This window comes from Coenobita brevimanus, chromosome 76 (genome assembly GCF_032717465.1).
Source record: "Coenobita brevimanus isolate Jiangsu-jjx chromosome 76, ASM3271746v2, whole genome shotgun sequence".
NCBI classification, from domain to species: Eukaryota; Metazoa; Arthropoda; class Malacostraca; order Decapoda; family Coenobitidae; genus Coenobita; species Coenobita brevimanus.
The window spans coordinates 29,263,332-29,283,021 of record NC_137029.1 but is presented as its reverse complement, the minus strand read 5'-3'; positions in this window follow the sequence as shown (position 1 = coordinate 29,283,021).

Sequence of the window (19,690 nt, the reverse complement as noted above, 5' to 3'; positions counted from 1 at the left end):
ACGTCTTTTGTTCCTCTGCTCTCCTAATATCTCAGCGACAGAAAAATAAGAGTAAAAGTAGATGATGTGTATTCCATTTTCCACTCATATAATGCCGGCATGCCACAGGGATCAGTTCTGGCGCCAACCCTGTTCCTGGTTCATATTAATGATCTCTTATCTGTCACCCACAATCCCATCCATTCATATGCAGATGACTCAACACTTCATAGTTCGTTCATACTGAGACACCCATTTACAAAGCCTAATATCTCAAACTCTCAACTCAGCACAGCCATCTCCATAAATCAAGACTTATCTACGATCAATGAATGAGGACAAAATAACCTTGTTTCATATAATGCTAGTAAAACCAAATATATACAGTTTACTAATAGACAGATGTTGCCAGATTCGTATATTACCTCCAGTACTACTAATACATTATTCCCTTCTCCAAAAGTATTGAAATTTGCGGCGTCTCACTTAACAGTGCCCTCAGCTGGACCTTTCATGTTAAATGACTTGCTAAAACCACCTCAAAGAAAATTGGATTATTGTACAGGGTCCGTAACTTCTTCACTGACTAGCAGTTAGCTGTAATTTATGAGTCATGTGCGCTCTCAGCTTGAATATTGCTCACCCTTGTGGAATGGAAGTGGAGAGGTTGCAGTAAAACGACTAGACAAAATTCAGAACAAAGCTGTTGGAATTATTAATAACCCTGCTATTATAAATAAACCACCTCCCCTACAAGTAAGAAGGAATGTTGCCTCCCTTGCATTATTTTACGGATTATGGCATATGCTCAGACAAAGTTGCATCCCTTGTGCCACCTCTCCATGCCTTCCCTCGTGCTACATGGGCATCTGGTAGCGATCATGACTGGAACTTCACTCAGCCATATTGCAGAACTTCTGCCTATCAGAATTCATTCATTCCCCGAACTGCATCTCTCTGGAACTCGCTTCCCTAGAGTTGTTTCCCTCCAGACTTCAACTTACAGCTGTTCAAGTCCAACTGTTACAGATATTTTATGAATGGAGGGCACCAGTAATCTGGCGTATGGGTTATTTTTAATTCATTTTTCCTTCCTCTGTTCTGTTATTTAAAAAAAAAATCGTTTTTTAAGCCAGTAGCCTACATTTCTTCAGGACTTCAATGCAGGCTGGATCATCATTTGCTGTCTGACACCGAGTCTTGTCAATTTGTGGCCAAAATTGATGAAAATGCTTGAAAAAGCTAATATTAGGGCTATTTGATGGACCAAAACAGCATTTCAATACATATTCAATTACTACTTCTTGTACATGATGTCAATATGCCAGGTACAACAGGTTTTTTGCTAAGGCTGTTCTCTATCGCACCACAAGCCCCACATAGTCTGCCATTATTTGAGGGTGTGGTGTCAAAGCATTTGGCTTTCACCTGAGCTTCTACATCCCACTCTCTCAACATTTTAACAACAGCATTGTTAGTTGCTTCGCCCATACCGTTAGGAAGTTTTGGGATGCCGAGAAGCTGCTCCACTTGAAATCCTGATACTGGCAACCTGTCAGCTTTATCCCTGCCTGTAATATCCAGCAACATTTTACCGTCCCAGTGCACTACTAGGGATACAGGTGCATCAAAATTGAGTTTTCCAGCTTGGGCTGTCTGTTCACGAAATTTCAGTCTTGCTCTTCTGATTTACTCAGGATTGACAGCTAAGCTAGAGATATCATGTCCAAGGATTCTTGCAGTCTCAGTCAGGAAAAAAGTTGCATTACAGTTGCTGGCATTGGCTCTATCAAGTGCACTTAATTCTGTTGTAACAATAGACACAAGCCACTAATTGATATTTCTTGATGTGCAAGAGGGTTCAAAATTAGCCTCAAAGTCATCATCAGCTTGTGTGGGCAAATCGTCATCTGAATTCAGTTCATGTTCCTCAGCTGTGAAATTCTCTTACCTTCCCTCTTCTTTACTTCTGAGATATTCCTCTTGCTTCAGTTTTTTACCTTCCTGTCCTCTTTTGCAACTAATGTAGTGTCCCCACTACCCGTATAGCCTATGCATGGCCCGCATTGGTCTTCTAAGGATGCCCTGTCTTCAGTAAGTTATCATTTTCATAGCATTCGCATGTGCTACATCAAACAGTTTTTCCAAATCCTTAGGCAAAGAAGTTTCATTAGCTATCTGGATCTGAGTTTTTGCAATTAATGTTCTTCAGTTTCTGCAGTTAGTTAAAAATATTTTTCAAGCTTCTCAATGGCATTCTTCTCAACTGTCGTTGGGACACGAGCCACTCACCAAATCTGGACTTTGTTGATGGAAAAAGACGGAGAGCACCTGACGATAAGTCAGAAGTTTCATTCCTTGTAACTTTTCTGATGCTGGATCAATCATCCAAATTTGGATGGCACTATGTGTTACAATGCCTGAAGGAGCTGCTTCTGCCATACTTTCTCTTGAGAAATGGACTATTACTGACTAATCATAAATGCAAACAACAGCGCAGGTGAGCAATGAGCAGTATTATAAAGCTGAGCATTGAGCAGCATTATAAAGCTGGACAGATATTTGACTGTTTTACAAGCAGTTGTTACAATGTGACAGTGATGGCACCTAAAGTAGCAGTGTTGCTAGATGATTGAAAGTTTATTTGTTAAACTGGTCAAAGTTGTCCAAAGTTCATCCAAAATTAATTACTGAAAATAATAAATTTACTGTCTGCTAGTCGTAAGCCACACATGGAAGAAGACTATCAAGAAGTTTCATCGTATCATCCAACCAGAAGAGCCCTGTCATAATGAACCCTTTAGTACACGATGACGCGTTTGTCATCATTTGGGTCTTTCTTTGTTAATGCATGATGACAACTTTCACATCATAAAACCATAAAAAAAAAAAAAATTGCCCCCCCCCCCCAAAGTTCGGTCAATTAGCGTGATTTTTTGTGGCATTATAGCTCACCCGACACGTCAAAAATAATGAGTTGGCAACAGCAGGCCCCGATACCCGCGACAGCGCATACAGGTTTTTCAGTACCACACGAGCGGTCAACAGGGAAGGTAGCGTGCGGTCCCTCGTCCCTTTAAACTCCTCTATTACCCCTGTCCCATCCGCGTGATATATTTCACTATACCAGTAGTGCTTACGTATAGTTTTGGGACACTATTGTCATTACATTTGGTGTTTGCATTAGGAAATTAGGTGTTTGTGAAGCATTTGTGGCTGTTATCAGCCGTTGGGCCAACGAAGATTGTGCTACTGTTTTTAACCCTGGCCCCAGAACCAAACTACCTCGACCCTGCACCAAATGTGAGTATTCAACTATAAAAACAGTGATAGTGAATTATGTGAATATAGTGTGCAATACCTAGTGTGCAAAACTCCTCACCTCCAAACTCATCTGGTCCTGCAGGAACAGCATTGTCACTGGAGTGATTTTTTTTTTTTTTTTTTTATTTTTTTTTTTACCTGTCTTTATGTCAGTATATTTAAACATATTCTTATTTACATAAATGGCAGGGAAATAAGTACAGCTTCATTTCAGTTGCTAGCAACAGGTGTAGTGTTCATGTGTGGTTTCTGAGAGGACTATAAAGAAAACCAGATGTAATTTTATAATAGTAATTGGAATAAAACCAAAAAAAGCATACCTAGCAAGCATAAAAATGATTGTTCGCTATGGGAAAATAACGTCGACTGCTGCTGATAGCTGTTCTGTGCGCTGGTGGGTATACTGTAGTTTTTTGCATTTTTCTTGAAAACTATGAGGCGTAGGAGAAATCAGATTACATTATGAGAAAGCCCATGAACTTCTGCATAAGAAGATGAAATAAAAATATAACACTGCTGAGAAAAGTTTTTTCACTAGAGCTCTTCGGATAAAAACTCGTGTGTCAGAAAAAGTTTGTACTTTTTCGCTTATTAATCAAAAACCAAACCTCTTATCAAAATGCTGACTGCACCATTCGAAATCTATTAAAATTCTCTATTCAAATGATTGTATAACATGTAGGGATATGTTAGTAAACATTTGAGCTATAATGTTGGGAATTGAGATGAATATTCCTGAATGTTTATTCACACCGTCCAAATGTATGTATAGTTTTTTTTTTTTTATTGTATAGAACAAACATTGACGAATAGGCATATTTAGGTTTTGTGACAAAATAAATATGTTTGGTTGGCAACAATAAGCCGAGAATACACTCTTTTTGAGCACGTGGCGGGCAGGGGGTAGGGGAGAAAGCCTTTGAGTTGTGGACCGAGAAACTTATTGGAACTTATCATGAGCGAAAGGATGAAAAGCCCAGATAAAAATAATTGAGCAATATCGAAAATCTTACCCTCATTGAGCAACCAGTAAATATTGACATAAGTTGCTGAAATTTTGCATACTGTGTATATTTCATTCTTCAGGCGAAACAGTTTGAGAGGGTACCACATCAAAAATTATCAGCTTCAAAATTTAACACAGGTTTGACGGACACTCATATATATATATATATATATATATATATATATATATGTGGTAGGTGGGGGTGCTCACCATCCACTCACTCAATGTAGTGCTGCTGTCAGGTGTCTGCCCTTTCCTCTTCTCTCTCCATTCCTCCAATCCTCTTCCGTCTTCCTTTACTTCATTCTTTTCTTGTCCTTCTGCCTACGGGTAACTTTACACTTCCTCTTCTGTCTTTCTTTCCTTCATTCTTTCCTCTTCCTTCTGCCTGTGGGTGACTCTACACTGAGTGACAAGCCAAATTATTTCCTGTACACCAGGAAGCCATTTACTACGCTGGGTGGTAACTCTATAACCAAATTTTGGCGCCTGGTGGTTTAGTGAGTAATTATTGCGCTCCTATCAGATTGAGCCTGTGAAGGTTTATATCCAAGGGGTGGTTGGGGTTGATTGCTTATGTAATGCCACTCAGGGATGAGTGAGGCTGGTCACTCTCATCTTAAATGTCGGGACCAACTGCTTCGTACTGGGCTTCTATGCTCCTCGTGGGGCAATGTAGGATTGGATGGTGGATATATATATATATATATATATATATATATATATAGACATATATATATATAGACATATATATATATAGATATATATATATATATATATATATATATATATATATATATATATATATATATATATATATATATATATATATATATATATATATATATATATATATATATATATATATATATATATATATATATATATATATATGTATATATATATATATATATATATATATATATATATATATATTGTATATCGAAATACCAGCACCAAGGAGAGCCTACAGGCGGGCACGGAAAGGGCCTGAGTGAGACAGGCATACGTCCCTCACCACCATGCACCCCTCTTCCCCTCAACGGAGGCTGTGGGAGGTACGCCACCCCACCACACTACTCTCGAGCCAGACCAGCACTCGCCAGAATTGGGGTGGAACTTGTTTCACAACAGTCTCAAGAAGGACCGCAACGACATCCACTGTACTCGTCGGGGAGAGGACGGTCACTGTACTCCTCTCACCTTCTACCCCCTGCAAGACCGTGGCGGCGTCCACTGTACCCATCAGGGTGGGAACAGCCACTGTCCTTCCATCTGCCGCCCGCACAGGGAGCAGGACTGCGGCGACGTGCACTGTATTCATTGGGGAGAGTACGGCCACTGTCCTCCTCTCACCTGTCTTCCCAGGGCCAAGCAGAACCGCAGCGGCGTCCACTGTCTTTCCCTTGTCTGTTGCCCCCACTGGGAGCAGGACCGCGGTGACACCCACTGTGCTCACCGGGAGAGGACGGCCACTGTCCTCCTCTCGCCTGCAATCCCAGGTTCCATCGGAACCGGGGCGGCGCCCACTGTGCCTGTCAGGGAGGGAACGGTCACTGTCCTTCCTTCATCCACTACCCCTACAATGCCCCTCGCTTGCCTCACCCCTTCAGAGGCTGAATGGGACGTCTCTCTCACTCCCCACAGAGCTAGCCCCCCAGTGGAGTTGCAGCTGGAGAGGATCTGTAGTGGCCCCATAGTCAGCCTGGGGATACGCTCACTGCAGCCAGCACCCCTATGTCGTCCCTCACTGCCGGACTCACAGAGGAAGAGATGCTGCAGGCAGCCCCTGACGGCATCTTGACCAGGGCAAGGCCACAGCCCCCAGCCATCCAGGGGCGCCCCCAGGGCTCCCGGCCGAGACCTTCCTAGCCCAGCCGACAAGCAGTCCTTCTCCAAGAGCAGGCGCAAAGAAGCGCACCTGCTTGCCCTGTTCGGCCCCAGTCTTGAGGGCTGACGCACCCACCGAGGCCCCACCAGGGAAAGGCCTCCCTCTACACCAGGCAGCAGCCCACACCAGACGACCTGTCCCCCGACAGTGGTCCCATGCTGCCTGAGAGAGCACACACCTGACGGGACCCCTCCCACACCTGGACGACACGTGAAGCTACCCAGTCACCTGTAGCCCAACTCAGGTCCTCTGTATCCATTCTAGTGTAATTAATTTGTTATGCTGTATTGTGTCCAGCACTGTATATCTTTGTGTCAATATATGTGTAAGGTTGGTTGACCTGTGTTTTTGAGCCCTGTTCCTCTAGCTGCATGCTCTAGACCCGGTCTTGAAGAGAACCCCAGTTCAGTCGCTCGTACTCAGGGAGCGAGAAGTTGAGCTCTGAGCGCAGAGCATAACACACACACACACACACACACACACACACACACACACACACACACACATATATATATATCTATAGTTGTAGGTGGTGGCGACCATCATCCACTCACTTGATGTAGTGCTGCCTACTTGTTCCTTAGCCTTTATCATTCTTTTTCTGTGCCTGCCCTCCTCTCCTCCTATTTCTCCCATCTTTCCTGTCACTACTTATTGCTTTTCTTTCCGTTACAGGTGGCTTTACATTGAGTGACAAGCTAAATGGTTTCCTGTAAACCAAGAAACCATTTACAACGCTGGGTGGTAACCATATAACCAAACCATACGTGCTCCCTACGTGTCAAGTGGGTTGGTGGAGGGTTAGTGCCCCTCCCTGTAAAACAAATAACTCAGAGTCAAATGGCCACCCCATACGGGATTATGGCGTCTGGCAATAGATCGATAGATAGATAGATAGATATATATATATATATATATATATATATCTATCTATCTATCTATTGCCAGACGCCTCAATCCCGTTTGGGGTGGCCACAAACAAATCGCCTCCAAGTCGCCCTGTCCCCCGCCATTTCACTGCCCTGCTCCCAACTCACACCCCCCTCTCTCATATACCTCTCCACCCCATCCTTCCATCTCATCCTCGGCCTCCCCCTCCCTCTTCCCCCCTCCACCTCACTCACATACACTCTCTTCGTCAGTCTTTCACCCTCCATCCTCTCCCAAAAGTTCCAGTAATTTGAATATTGTAGGAAAATACCTTACCTCCTAGTTCTCTCTGTCACCTTCGAAGTAGTCCTCTTGGGCATGTATACAGTGGTTTCACCATTTTTTCCATGAGTCCATGCATCCCTGGAAGGCTTCAGGCGTGATGGTCTTCAGCACCTCCTGCAATTCTTTATGGATCTCCTCAGTTGAGTCAAATCGACGCCCTTTCAGTCGTAATTTCAACTTGGGAAACAGGAAATGCTTGCAGGGGGCAAGGTCAGGTGAATGGAGTGGGTGGGGAGTGACTACCATGTTAGTGGAAGCCAGGAACTGCCGGACAACAGTTGATGTGTGGGCAGGGGCATTGTCATGATGCAGGACCCAGTCCTTGCTCTTCCACTGTTCTGGACGTTGTGGCAGATGTTCTCCCTCAGATGCTGCAAAATTTCACAGTACAACTTCCCACTGACAGATTGACTGGGTGGGACGAATTCCTGTGAACAATCCCTTGGATATCGAAGAAAACAATCAACATCAACTTGACATTGCTGCACCATTGGTCTGCCATTGCAAAAAAAAGAAACCTGCACACCACGTTACAATAGTAAACGTAGCTTAACAACACGTCTGCTCTTAGATGGCCGGGGCCACACTGATGCACACGGGGTGCTGCTGACTCCTAGTGGCAAAAGGCAAAACTGTAAACAGTTGGCTCCTTCTGTTCAAATTATTGGAACTTTTAGACAGCACCTCATATGTGTGTGTGTATATATGAGGCATCTAGTGGCAGAGTGACGTATGCACCAGGGGGTTACCTTTGAGTAAGTAAAGCTTAAATTTGAAGAATGTGTAAATAAAAGTTATAAAGAAAAAACTAATGTTGTTTTATATCAATGTAATGCTCTCAAAAAATGCAATTTAACTAATCAATTGTTTAGAAAAAATAATAAACAAAAACCAAAACTAAACAGAAATGCACCCCCCCCATTGGGGGTCATACACAAAATATTAACATGGGTTATAATTATGTGATCCTAATAAAAATTAACAAAAATTAATAAATTGTGAAAGTTTTATATTAATAATGCAATTTTTTTATTTTTTTATTGTAAATTTTTAATTAAATCTATTTTTCTGGATTATTGCAAGAGTTATCTATAGAGTGATTCTGAGTGCTTAATATTATAATTTCAGTATTCACCAATCCATTTCTGATGTGTTGTACATGTTGATATTATGTGGGGGGGATGGAGGTTACTCATCGAGGAAGTACTCAATACCGTTCTTAAAGTATCAGTATGGCAACACTCATTCATTCGCCAATCAGCTACCTGCCCAACTCTCTCTCTCTCTGATTTATAGCTTTTATAAAATTATTCCAAAATCATTCTATTCCAGTGTAAATTATGCTAGAATTATGCTAAAACTTCTAATATGCTAAAAAATATTCCAGACTTGAAAATTTGATCAAAATTATGCCAAGAGAATAAAATAATGCTAGATATGGTAACACTGCAGGTAGGGGACTGGCTGAGGCTGGGGGCCAGTACTGAGACACGGCCTCTCAATGGCTAGCCACTCGTGGCGTGCACATCCTTCTGCCATGTGGGACCAGACTTCCTCTATGGGTTTTCAAGGCCTAAAACACGCGACGCTTGCCCATCTGCCAGCCAGCCATAATGGTCCTTTTTGTGTGTAGCATTATACAGGGAGGATCTGGAAGGCTCCACCTACGTATTGGCAGGAATAACTCGCCATCGGCCATTTTTGGCACATACGTCACTCTTCCGCTAGACTCCATATATATATAGATAGATAGATAGATATAGTGCCAGATGCCACAATCCCGTAAGGGGTGGCCATTGACTTTGAGTTATTTGTTTTACGGAATATATATATATATACATATATAAATATATATATATATATATATATATATATATATACTCAATACTCTTGCATCCAACACGGTAATACCGTCATGCATGGGTCCCGTGTTGGACCAAAAACGTGTTGGACAAACACCAGAGCTTATGGGGAAAAATGAATTATGTCAGCAACCCTAGGAGAAGTCACCCTAAAAACCTACCATATACCTATACATATATTGGTCTATCTATCTATCTATAGCCCGACGCCCTAATCCCGCAAAGGGTGGCCGCAGACAAAACGCCTCCAAGTCACTCTGTCACCCACCATTTGACTCCCCTCCCCCCAGCTCACCCCCCCCTCCCTCATATACCTCTCAACTCCATCCCTCCACCTCATCCTCGGTCTACCCCTCCCTCTCCCTCCCTCCACCTCACCTACATACACCCTCTTAGTCAGTCTTTCATTCTCCATCCGCTCCACATGTCCTAACCACCTCAGTGTATTTCTCCTAATCTTTTCAACCACATCCACATCTACCCCACAACGTTCCTTCACTTCTTCATTCGTCAACCTGTCCCTCCACGTCACTCCACATGCTCCTCTCAAGTAACTCATTTCCACTGCTCTCACTCTTGACTTGTTCCCCTCTTGCAAGGTCCACGCCTCGCTTCCATACGTCAGGGTAGGGATCACAATACCATCATGCAGTGACTTCTTAACTTCCATACTTACCTCCCTATTTCTCATCACTGCTTTCAGTGTGCCAACAACCTTCCTTCCCTGCTGTGCCCTTTCACGTACTTCATCCCCCAAAGTTCCATCCTTACTCATCACACTACCCAAGTACTTGAATGCACTCACATTCTCCATATCCTCACCATCCAACCTCACTGCACACTCTGTGACTTCATTCCTCTCAAACACCATAACTTTACTTTTGTTTACATTAACTTTCAGCTTCCTCCTCCTACACACTGTCCCAGATTCATTCACCAAACCTTGCAACTCCCATTCATCTTCACTCAACAATACTGTATCATCAGCAAACAGCAACACCGGAAGCTTCCACATCTCACCCTCATTCATTAGGGCCACCCCCACATCTACTGCCCTACCTTGTACCTCCTTTACAACCCCATCCATATATATATTAAACAGCCATGGAGACATTATAATAAATGGTACTGTACTATGAATGATAACTAACCTTTTAGAAGTGTGTTGGTGGGCTTGCTGGGAGTGGAAGATAATATCCGAGGCTGTAGGTAGTCCTACTGGGTCCTTGGAGGATGGCTGCTGGTGTCACTAGCGGATAATGGCTGCTGCTCCTCCTCAACCTCCCTCATAAATCCTTTGAAATTCCTCTACCCTTTCTTCTTCCTCTTGATGAATTCTAGCTTGGTGGCCTGAGGGAGGTGCCGCCGCTTCTTCGGGTTCTCAAAAGGCTTCGTAGGCATCGTGAGCAGGGTAAAATGCAGTAGCAAGGGCAGAAAATGCAGCGAGAAAAAAGCACCTTCCAATGCGAATTATGCGACTGAGTGGCTCTGTGGCGGGAGAAATTTAAACAAAACATCACGTGAGAGCAGAAGCGTTTTTAATTGGGCGACATCATGATCACGTCACGATAGCGGGCAGGGGAGGCCACTTGATCGGAAGTTTTGATTGGCTGTCAACGTCACGGGAACGTCCAGTATGACCGTGTTGGACCGGGGGTCATCGTGCTAGAGGCAAACTCCGTGGATTTCGCCCACGTCTCGGAGCTCCGTTTGTGTTATGCTATCGCACCCGTTATAGTACTTATATCGTATTAAATCTTACTAATTATTTGCACTGTGTTGGACACGAGGGTACTGTGTGTATATATATATATATATATATATATATATATATATATATATATATCTGTCTATCTATTGCCAAACGCCATAATTCCGCAAGGGGTGGCCATTTGACTTTGAGTTATTTGTTTTACAGGGAGGGGCACTAACCCTCCGCCAACCCACTTGTTGACACGTAGGGAGCACGTATGGTTTGGTTATATGGTTACCACCCAGCATTGTAAATGGTTTCTTGGCTTACAGGAAACCATTTGGCTTGTCACTCAGTGTAAAGCCACCTGTAAAGGAAGGAAAAGCAATAAGAAGTGACAGGAAAGATGGGAGAAATAGGAAGAGGGGAGGGGAGGCACAGAAAAAGAATGATAAAGGCTAAGGAAGAAGTAGGCAGTACTACATCCAGTGAGTGGATGATGGTCGCCACCACCTACCACATATATATATAGATATATATATATATATATATATATATACTGTATATATATATATATATATATATACAGTAATCCCTGTAATATCCGGACACCCAATTTCCAGACATCCCCAATAACCGGACATTTTCGTCCCGGGATCCAATATTCCCAAAATGGACCAAAAACCGCAAAAAATTAGAAAAAAATCCGACTTTTTTCCCACCAGTAATTTGAAATTGCCGCATGGCGCCGAATAGCTGTTACGCCATGGTCCCTTCACCCCTTCCTTCCTCCCCCCTCCCCCCTCCCCCCTCCCCTGTCAGGGTTGCCATTTGGTATTTTTCATTACCAAATGTGGGCCAATTTGGTAATGAAAAATTCGTGTGGTAATGAATCAGAATAATACAATACCAAACGGATTTTTCACATGTATGAGGATACACAGGATGGAGATGGTGGATTGTTTGCTCTCTCTGACTAATTTGGTAGCCTATATAGCGTGATAATAATCAACATTCTGTTAATCATAAGAAGAGTGATTACATGTATTTCCACTTGTGTATATAATTAGTGAAGAATAGATGCTAGCTTTACGAATTTGGTAATGAAAGTTAAAAATGGTAATGAAAATTGAGGAGTTTGGTATTGTGGCCATTGCGATCTGGCAACTCTGTTACCCCGCCATCATCAACAGTCACAGCCTAACTCCGATCGAGAGCAGATGCTTATAGCAGTGCAAGCCACACATGCTCGTTTTTTGTGAATAAACTGTGAATTAACTGCAATACCTCGCCACTAGAACACACGGGAATTTACAGTGTTGTGCAGTGTAAAGATATTAGAATTTTGAGTGCAAAGGATTACTGCAAACTGGCAGTTCAAACCAGTCCCAGAGCCAGGGACTTGTTGTAAGTACCCAGAATGTTTAATATTGTATAAACTCACCTCTAAAACCTCATTTTATGGTTCTTTTGCATTTATTTCAGTCTTTTATGTCCCTTATTGGTGTGATTTGGGTCTTAAATAGGTGCAGTGCATGTCCAGAGGGAGTTGTATAGGAGTTTTTCTGAGTTAGGGTCCATAAGTACAAGTCCAGGAGGCTGGGGCCCAATATCCGGACAGGACCACTATCCGGACATGCCTTTGGTTCTATTACATCGGATATTGGAGGGACTACTGTATATATATATATATATATATATATATATATATATATACTGTATATACACACACATACGTATATATATCTAATATACTCTAGCAGTAGCCATGTGTCTGTGTGTGTGGGTGTATTTTGGGCAGCTGAAACTACACATTCAAATCACGCCAAAATTGTCACAGAAATTGCAAAAAATTCATTGATGTGAAAAAACTTGGTCCCATCACGATTGAAAAACTTTTAGTATATTTAATGAGCGATCACATTTTGACCAAAAAACACCACTCCTGGCGCCCGGCATAGGATCTCCGTAGAATTTTTTGTCCACAGGTACAACAAAAGTATTTCAGACTTGCGTTTGGACAACTTGGGTTCCATTCCCGAAGCTGCAAATAACACGATCAATTGGTTAGCTGCAAAAAATCTAAGTGACAACATTACACTAGAACAGCACATAAATGTGAGAGCCCTGTGCAGGAGCAAATGCGAGGGGCCCTCCACAAAGTCTTGTATATGTGTATATATATATACTGTATATATAAAATGTGTGTTTGCGTGCGTACTAAAATATTTAAGGAAGGTGTTGCTGAAGGGATGCATGAAGAGACCGTATTTTTATTTTGTGCAGTGAGTTATGGGTCTGGCATATAGCTTTGAAGATAGTGGGACTGAATCCCAGCTTATGTTTATTCCCCATTCCCACAAAATATCACTACGAAAACGGAATTATGTCATGACTGCTGTGTTGCGGCCTCAGCTCATGTTTTGTTTATCTCTGTCATCTGATAGGAAATGCTGTTTTGTGATTGGCAAACACTTCCTAAGTGTACTTTCCTAAAGCTACTGTATCAAAAGGCGCCCTCTGAGGGAAAGTTGCCTTCCGCGGAAAGGCACACCAAAGGCGCCTTTAAAATTTGTTTGAGTGATTGCCTGACTGATCTGTACATTCTTAATTCCTAGAGTCTTTTCTGCGACCCATTTTAGTCAGAATGTCGCTTTTCTGTATCACCTCAGCTGGCAAAGTTTGGTTTGGTTATGGAAGGCTGTGGATGGCAAGGTAACTTTTTTCAATTTCTAACATCTCTGCAACTTCTTCCATGACAGCTTTGCTTATTTCCTTCATTATGATCTGTGCCATGTTTTTCCCAATGTTATGCTAGGTGTTTCAAGGGTGGCTTCTCATCCTAGAAACATCTGCATTATAGCCGGGGTCCTCTTTCAAGACCCAGCTAGATTACACAATGAGAAGAACAGGACATAAAAACTCTAGGCAACAACCTTACATGTATATTATCCAAATTACAACCTTCGTACAATATGGATGTGAGTCACACGCGACACATTATTTACTATCAACTTTGCTGGATAAACTAGAGGGTCCCGACTGGTTGGCGGGTATCACGCAGGATGCTAGCCAGTCAGAGGACGCTGGTTGGACACAGCACAATGAAGGATATTAATCCTCACAGAGTTTGTTACTTGGGCTCTGACATCAATCTGAACATAAATGTCTGACCATATAATCACACAGTGGTAAAGCACAAGTATAACACAGTATGCATACATAGGCACGTAGGCACACTACCTAGTCACTAGGGCACTAGTTCGGCACTGTACATATAGGTATCACAAGCACTACAGTCACTACAGGTTTGGGGCAGTCACTATTACACTGGGCAGGCTGAGGAACTCCGGCTAGGCTGCAGGGGCCGGGTGATCTCCAGGTGCTGGCCAGGTGTTGGAGGGATCTCATCTGGTGTCCTTTCTTTCAAAGGCCATGGGACGACCCTCAAGGGTGATGTCGTCTGCTGGGAGCTGTGGTCAGACGTGGTGGGGGGCCCTCTACTTGTAGGGCCTGGCGAAGTGGTCTGGTCCTTAGGGCTTGGACCAAACAGTGCAAGCAGGCACGCTTGTCTGCACCTGTTCTGGGGAGAAGGTTGCCGTTGCCTGGGGCTAGAGAGGGCGCGCCCTGCGGTTGTAGGGGTGCCTCGGGGAGTCCAGTGTCTGCGGTCTCCCTTCCGTCGGGCCGCCATCAGGTTCAAACTGAAGCGTTGCCTCCAGCAGGAGTCCGTCAGGTGGTTGTCTCCTACGGGCGCCAGCTGTATGGCACACACTCTCGGGGAAGGACCTCGCCACACTTCCTCCAGGCAGGGAGGTTCCTCCTGGGGGCTATGTTGGTGGGGAGGGGCGGAGGAATGTCCTGCTCGGCTACAGGAGGGGCGAGCCGAGCAAGGGCAGTCCTTCGTTGGGGAAGTCACAGGGGGTGAGAGGCTTTGGTGGTGATGCCTCTCCCTGGAGGCCGTTGCTGAGGTCCTGTAGGCAATGGGGAGGGAAGCTAGATGCTGTCTCTTCCCTGCTGGTGCGGCTGAGTCCATCACTGAGGTCCGACTTCTGAGCAGGACCGTGGGTGAGGTGCAGGCAGAGGCCGTAACCTGTCCACGGGTGCAGTGGAGGCCATCACCTGTGTCCTGCAGGGGAAGTAATGTGCAGTCGAGGTGTGGGTGGAGGCTGTCACCTGCCTGCTTGTGCCTGGAGGCCATCACCTGTGTCATACTCCCACAGGCAGCTGCAGGAGGAGAGGGGGCATGCCTGTTTCTCCTCAGACGCGGCTGGAGGCTGTCGCTGGTTTCTGCAGGAGAGGGGGGGGGGGTCGAGCAGCACCTGAGTGGCTGTAGGCCGTTTCTATGGTTGTCCGGCTGAGGTCGTCATGTTTTGGTGTGCGGCTGGAGGACACCACGTTTGGTGTGCGGTTGAGGCCGTCACTTTTATGGGAGCGGCTAGAGGCCATCTCTTGGTTTGTGCGGCTGGAGGCTGTCACAGGTGCTGCTGGGGACTGTGCTTTCAGCCCCACCACGAACCTGTCGAGGGCTAGTCTGGTCGAAGGGTAGTGCGTGCGGACTGCGGCACTCCCGCTGGGTCTGTTCCAGAGAATAGGGGCGCAAGGTAGTTGGGGACATACGGCTGTATAGCCTTGACCTCACGCGTGCCCTTGGAACCCCTCCGTGGTCACCTCCTGGGAGGGGGGTGTTCCTCTGTGCCGTTGGTGCTCCCTCGCCACATTTGATATTTCACCCATATTTCTGAAACCTTGCAGATTTTGTAATTATTTTGCTTGAGGATGCAAGAGTGGATATATGTGGATTGACTGAAACTAAATGGAAAGGTGAAAGGGTGAGAGAATGGGAATATGGTTTAGGTATATGTGCGGGAGTTAATGAGAATGAGAGGGCAAGAGAGGGAGTATGTCTGATGATAAGCAAGAAGTGGAAGGAGAATATAAGAGAGTATGGAACAGTGGATGCAAGGATTGTATGGGTGAGGATGAAAGTAGGTATACAAGCGTGGGCGATTGTATGTGTGTATGCTCCGACAGAGGACCGAGTGGCAAGAGTGAAAGATGAGTTTTGGGCGAGAGTAGAAACATGTATGGACAAATTTGAGAGGAGCGAGAGAGTTCTTTTGATTGGAGACATGAATGGGAAAGTTGGGAATGTACGAGTGGATGGAGTGGTTGGTCAATGGGGTGTGCCAGCTGACGTAGATGGGAATGGTAGTGCTTTGGTGGATATCTGTGTTGGTAAGGGGTTGGCAGTAGCCAACACCTACTTTCGACATAAGATGATCCACCGGTAGGCTATACATGGAGAATAATGAGGAGGATGGATGGTGAACTTATTAAACGAAAAGCAATGATAGACTACGTGTGTGTGGATGAGCGAATGAGAAGACAAGTGTTGGATGCAAGAGTGTGGAGAGGGTGGGGGAATGGAGTCTCGGACCATCACTTAGTGATGGCCATGGTAAAGCTGCAAAGAAAATGTTTGAGGAGACGAAGGGGAATACAGGAGGAAACAGCTCCTGTGAGAAGAGTGCAGTTGCAAGATAGTGAGAAAATGGCAGAGTATAAGCATAGTGGAAGAAAGATTGGGAAGGTATGAGCTAGAGCAGATGGAAGGGGTGGTAGACTTATGTAAGATATTTACGGAAGAGATAGGCGCAGCGTATGAGGTGGTTTGTGGAGTGAGGAGGAGATGCAAGGGACAGCATGGTGGAATGATGAGGTGAAACGAGCTGTGGAACAAAAGAAGGCATATAGTGAATGGTTAGCGAGTAGAGGTAGGGGAGAAGATCAGAGAGAGAGAAGAGAGGGGTATATGTGAGTAAGAGAAAGGAGGTGAAGAACTGGTGAAGGAGAGTAAGAAGAAAGTGGATGAAGAGTTTGGGAGGAATCTGAGTGTGAAATGGAGGGAGAGTAAGAAATTGTTTTGGAAGGAGATAAAGAAAGTAAGGCAGTGTGAAAGGGGAAATAGTAGGGGAGTGAAAGATAGGAATAATAGATTGTTGGTGGAGAAGAGAGAGAAATTGAGGAGATGGAAGGAGCACTTTGAGGATTTGTTGAATGTGCAGAGTGAGAGCAGTGCGAGTATAAGTGGTTGGGGAATGGCTGGGAGAAGAAGAGATGAGAGGAGGGAGGAAGAGATCAGTAGGACGGAAGTAGTGGAAGCAATGGAGAAGATCAAGTTGGGAAAGGCCCCAGGAATTGATGGAGTGTGTGGTGGAATGCTGAGGTGTGGGGGTGAGATTGTTGTGGAGTGGATATGGAAGTTGTGTAGATTGGCTTGGGAAGAGGGAAGGGTTCCAGAGGACTGGAAATCGGGAATAATTGTTCCTTTATGAAATGCGTGGCTTTGACCGATACGATTCTCCGGAATATTCCGGAGAATACCGCAGTATCCCCGGCATCGAGGCGGACCAGGAGCAGTGGAGTCTGCCCTCAAGAATGCCGACACCCCCACTCGGACCCCCCGGGGTAGCCGCCGCCAGCCACTACCACTCCGGGCAACAGCGGCGTACGTCAGCCCGGGCTGTGCTCCCTTGTGACACTCAACCACCACGCCGCCGCCACCGTAGGCGAAAGACACTACCTTCGTGTGGCAGAATCACTGAGTTAGCTAGGGGTGGAGTCAGAAACTGTACTCCAGACAGCGCCCCTAAGGTAGAGACGATCTATGGTCGCTCTAATAGTGACAAGGTAGAGACGATCAACGGTCGCTCCCTTCAAAACCAGGTAGAGACGATCAATGGTCGCTCCCATAAAAAAAAGATAGAGACGATCTATGGTCGCTCACATAAAAATCAGGAAGAGACGATCAATGGTCGCTCCCTGAAAGCTCAGGTAGAGACGATCAACGGTCGCTCCCTCAGCACACTGGTAGAGACGATCAATGGTCGCTCCCATAAAAAAAAGATAGAGACGATCTATGGTCGCTCACATAAAAATCAGGAAGAGACGATCAATGGTCGCTCCCTGAAAGCTCAGGTAGAGACGATCAACGGTCGCTCCCTCAGCACACTGGTAGAGACGATCAATGGTCGCTCCCATAAAAAAAAAAGATAGAGACGATCTATGGTCGCTCACATAAAAATCAGGAAGAGACGATCAATGGTCGCTCCCTGAAAGCTCAGGTAGAGACGATCAACGGTCGCTCCCTCAGCACACCGGTAGAGACGATCAATGGTCGCTCCCATAAAAAAAAGATAGAGACGATCTATGGTCGCTCACATAAAAATCAGGAAGAGACGATCAATGGTCGCTCCCTGAAAGCTCAGGTAGAGACGATCCACGGTCGCTCCCTCAGCACCCCGGTGGAGACGATCGATGGTCGCTCCCAGGGTATAGTGAGAAGGAAAGACCTCCCTGTCTCCCCCGGCCTCTGTTTCCTGCGCGAGGCCCTTGAGAAGACCCACCTGTCGGGCCCCCGTGACAGCCGCTGCCGCAGTCCTTCCCTGCCGGCGCCCCTGCCCATAGGAGACCGCAGTCCGTCGCCTCTTCCGGCCCGCCCCAGGACACCCGGGCGAGACCTCACCACGCCCCCGCGACGCCGGGACCTGACCCAGAGGTTCCTAGCCCTCTTCGGCCCCAGTCCGGAGCCCAGTCTGGAAACCCCCGGACGTGAGAGGACGCCCTAGTGAGTCGCCCCGTGCCCTCCCGGCTCGCCCTACCCTGACGACGCCCTCAGTCCGACCGGATCATCACTGAGGTAACCGTGTTTCTCTCCACGAGAGATACGAGTGATCCTGTAATTGTGAAGTAGGTTAAGTGTGACTCCTTTTCTCTTAGAATAAGACTAGTGCAGTGATTTCATGTAATTTCCATTGGGGTAACCCAGGACATAATGCCACATTAACGGGCGAGAATATGGGTAGAGACCTCAAGTGAAGATACGTGCGAGTGCCATCCCGAGTTTACTAAGGACTTCTCTCTAGAGCCCAAAGAAAGAATAACACATTATTGGAGTGCTATTGGCTAAGCTCTGAGTAATATAGTGGAATAGAATTTACGAGGGTTCCGACTTTGTTACGCGTTGGGAAGTGCAAGTCTATATAACTTACTGGGGAGATGTGTAATATATAAGTTGTGCCGACAGAAATCTAGTGTCACCAAAACAACGAGGACAGCGAGTAATAACTATATTCCCCTGTTCCGTACGCTATCCCTAAAAACTCTCTCCACTCCTCACCCCCGCTCTTAAAGTCCAAGTAAGAACCAGAGTTAATTGTCAAAGAATTCTTACCAACAGAAAACACCTAAACTCCCTTGTTAATATCGGGCCTCATTAAATATTACCATAACTTCCCCCTCCCCGTTCTAAGTCATTCTCCGTGTCTCCCTACCTCTCCCCCCTTCCTGGTAGATCACAAACCCCCCCCCTCTCCCCTCACGCGCTCCGCGCGCACGGGTATTTACTGTACTCTTAAGTACTAAGATTTGTTGTATTGTCATTAATATCTAGGAGGCTAGTATCCTGCGAGATACACAATATTTTAGATAAGGTTTTGTATTGCTCTATATTGTGATGTAATGTCTACTGAAATGTCTTGTGTCTAACTGAAATAATACACGTGTATGGTGTTGCCGAAAGTTTTTATGTCCTGCCTCTCTTCATTGCACTAGCTCCGGTCTCGAAAGAGGACCCCGCTCAGTGTTGAGTTGATTTGGGACGAGAAGTCGAGCCAAATTCTACTCAGCATTACACTTTATATAAAGGAAAAGGGGAGAGA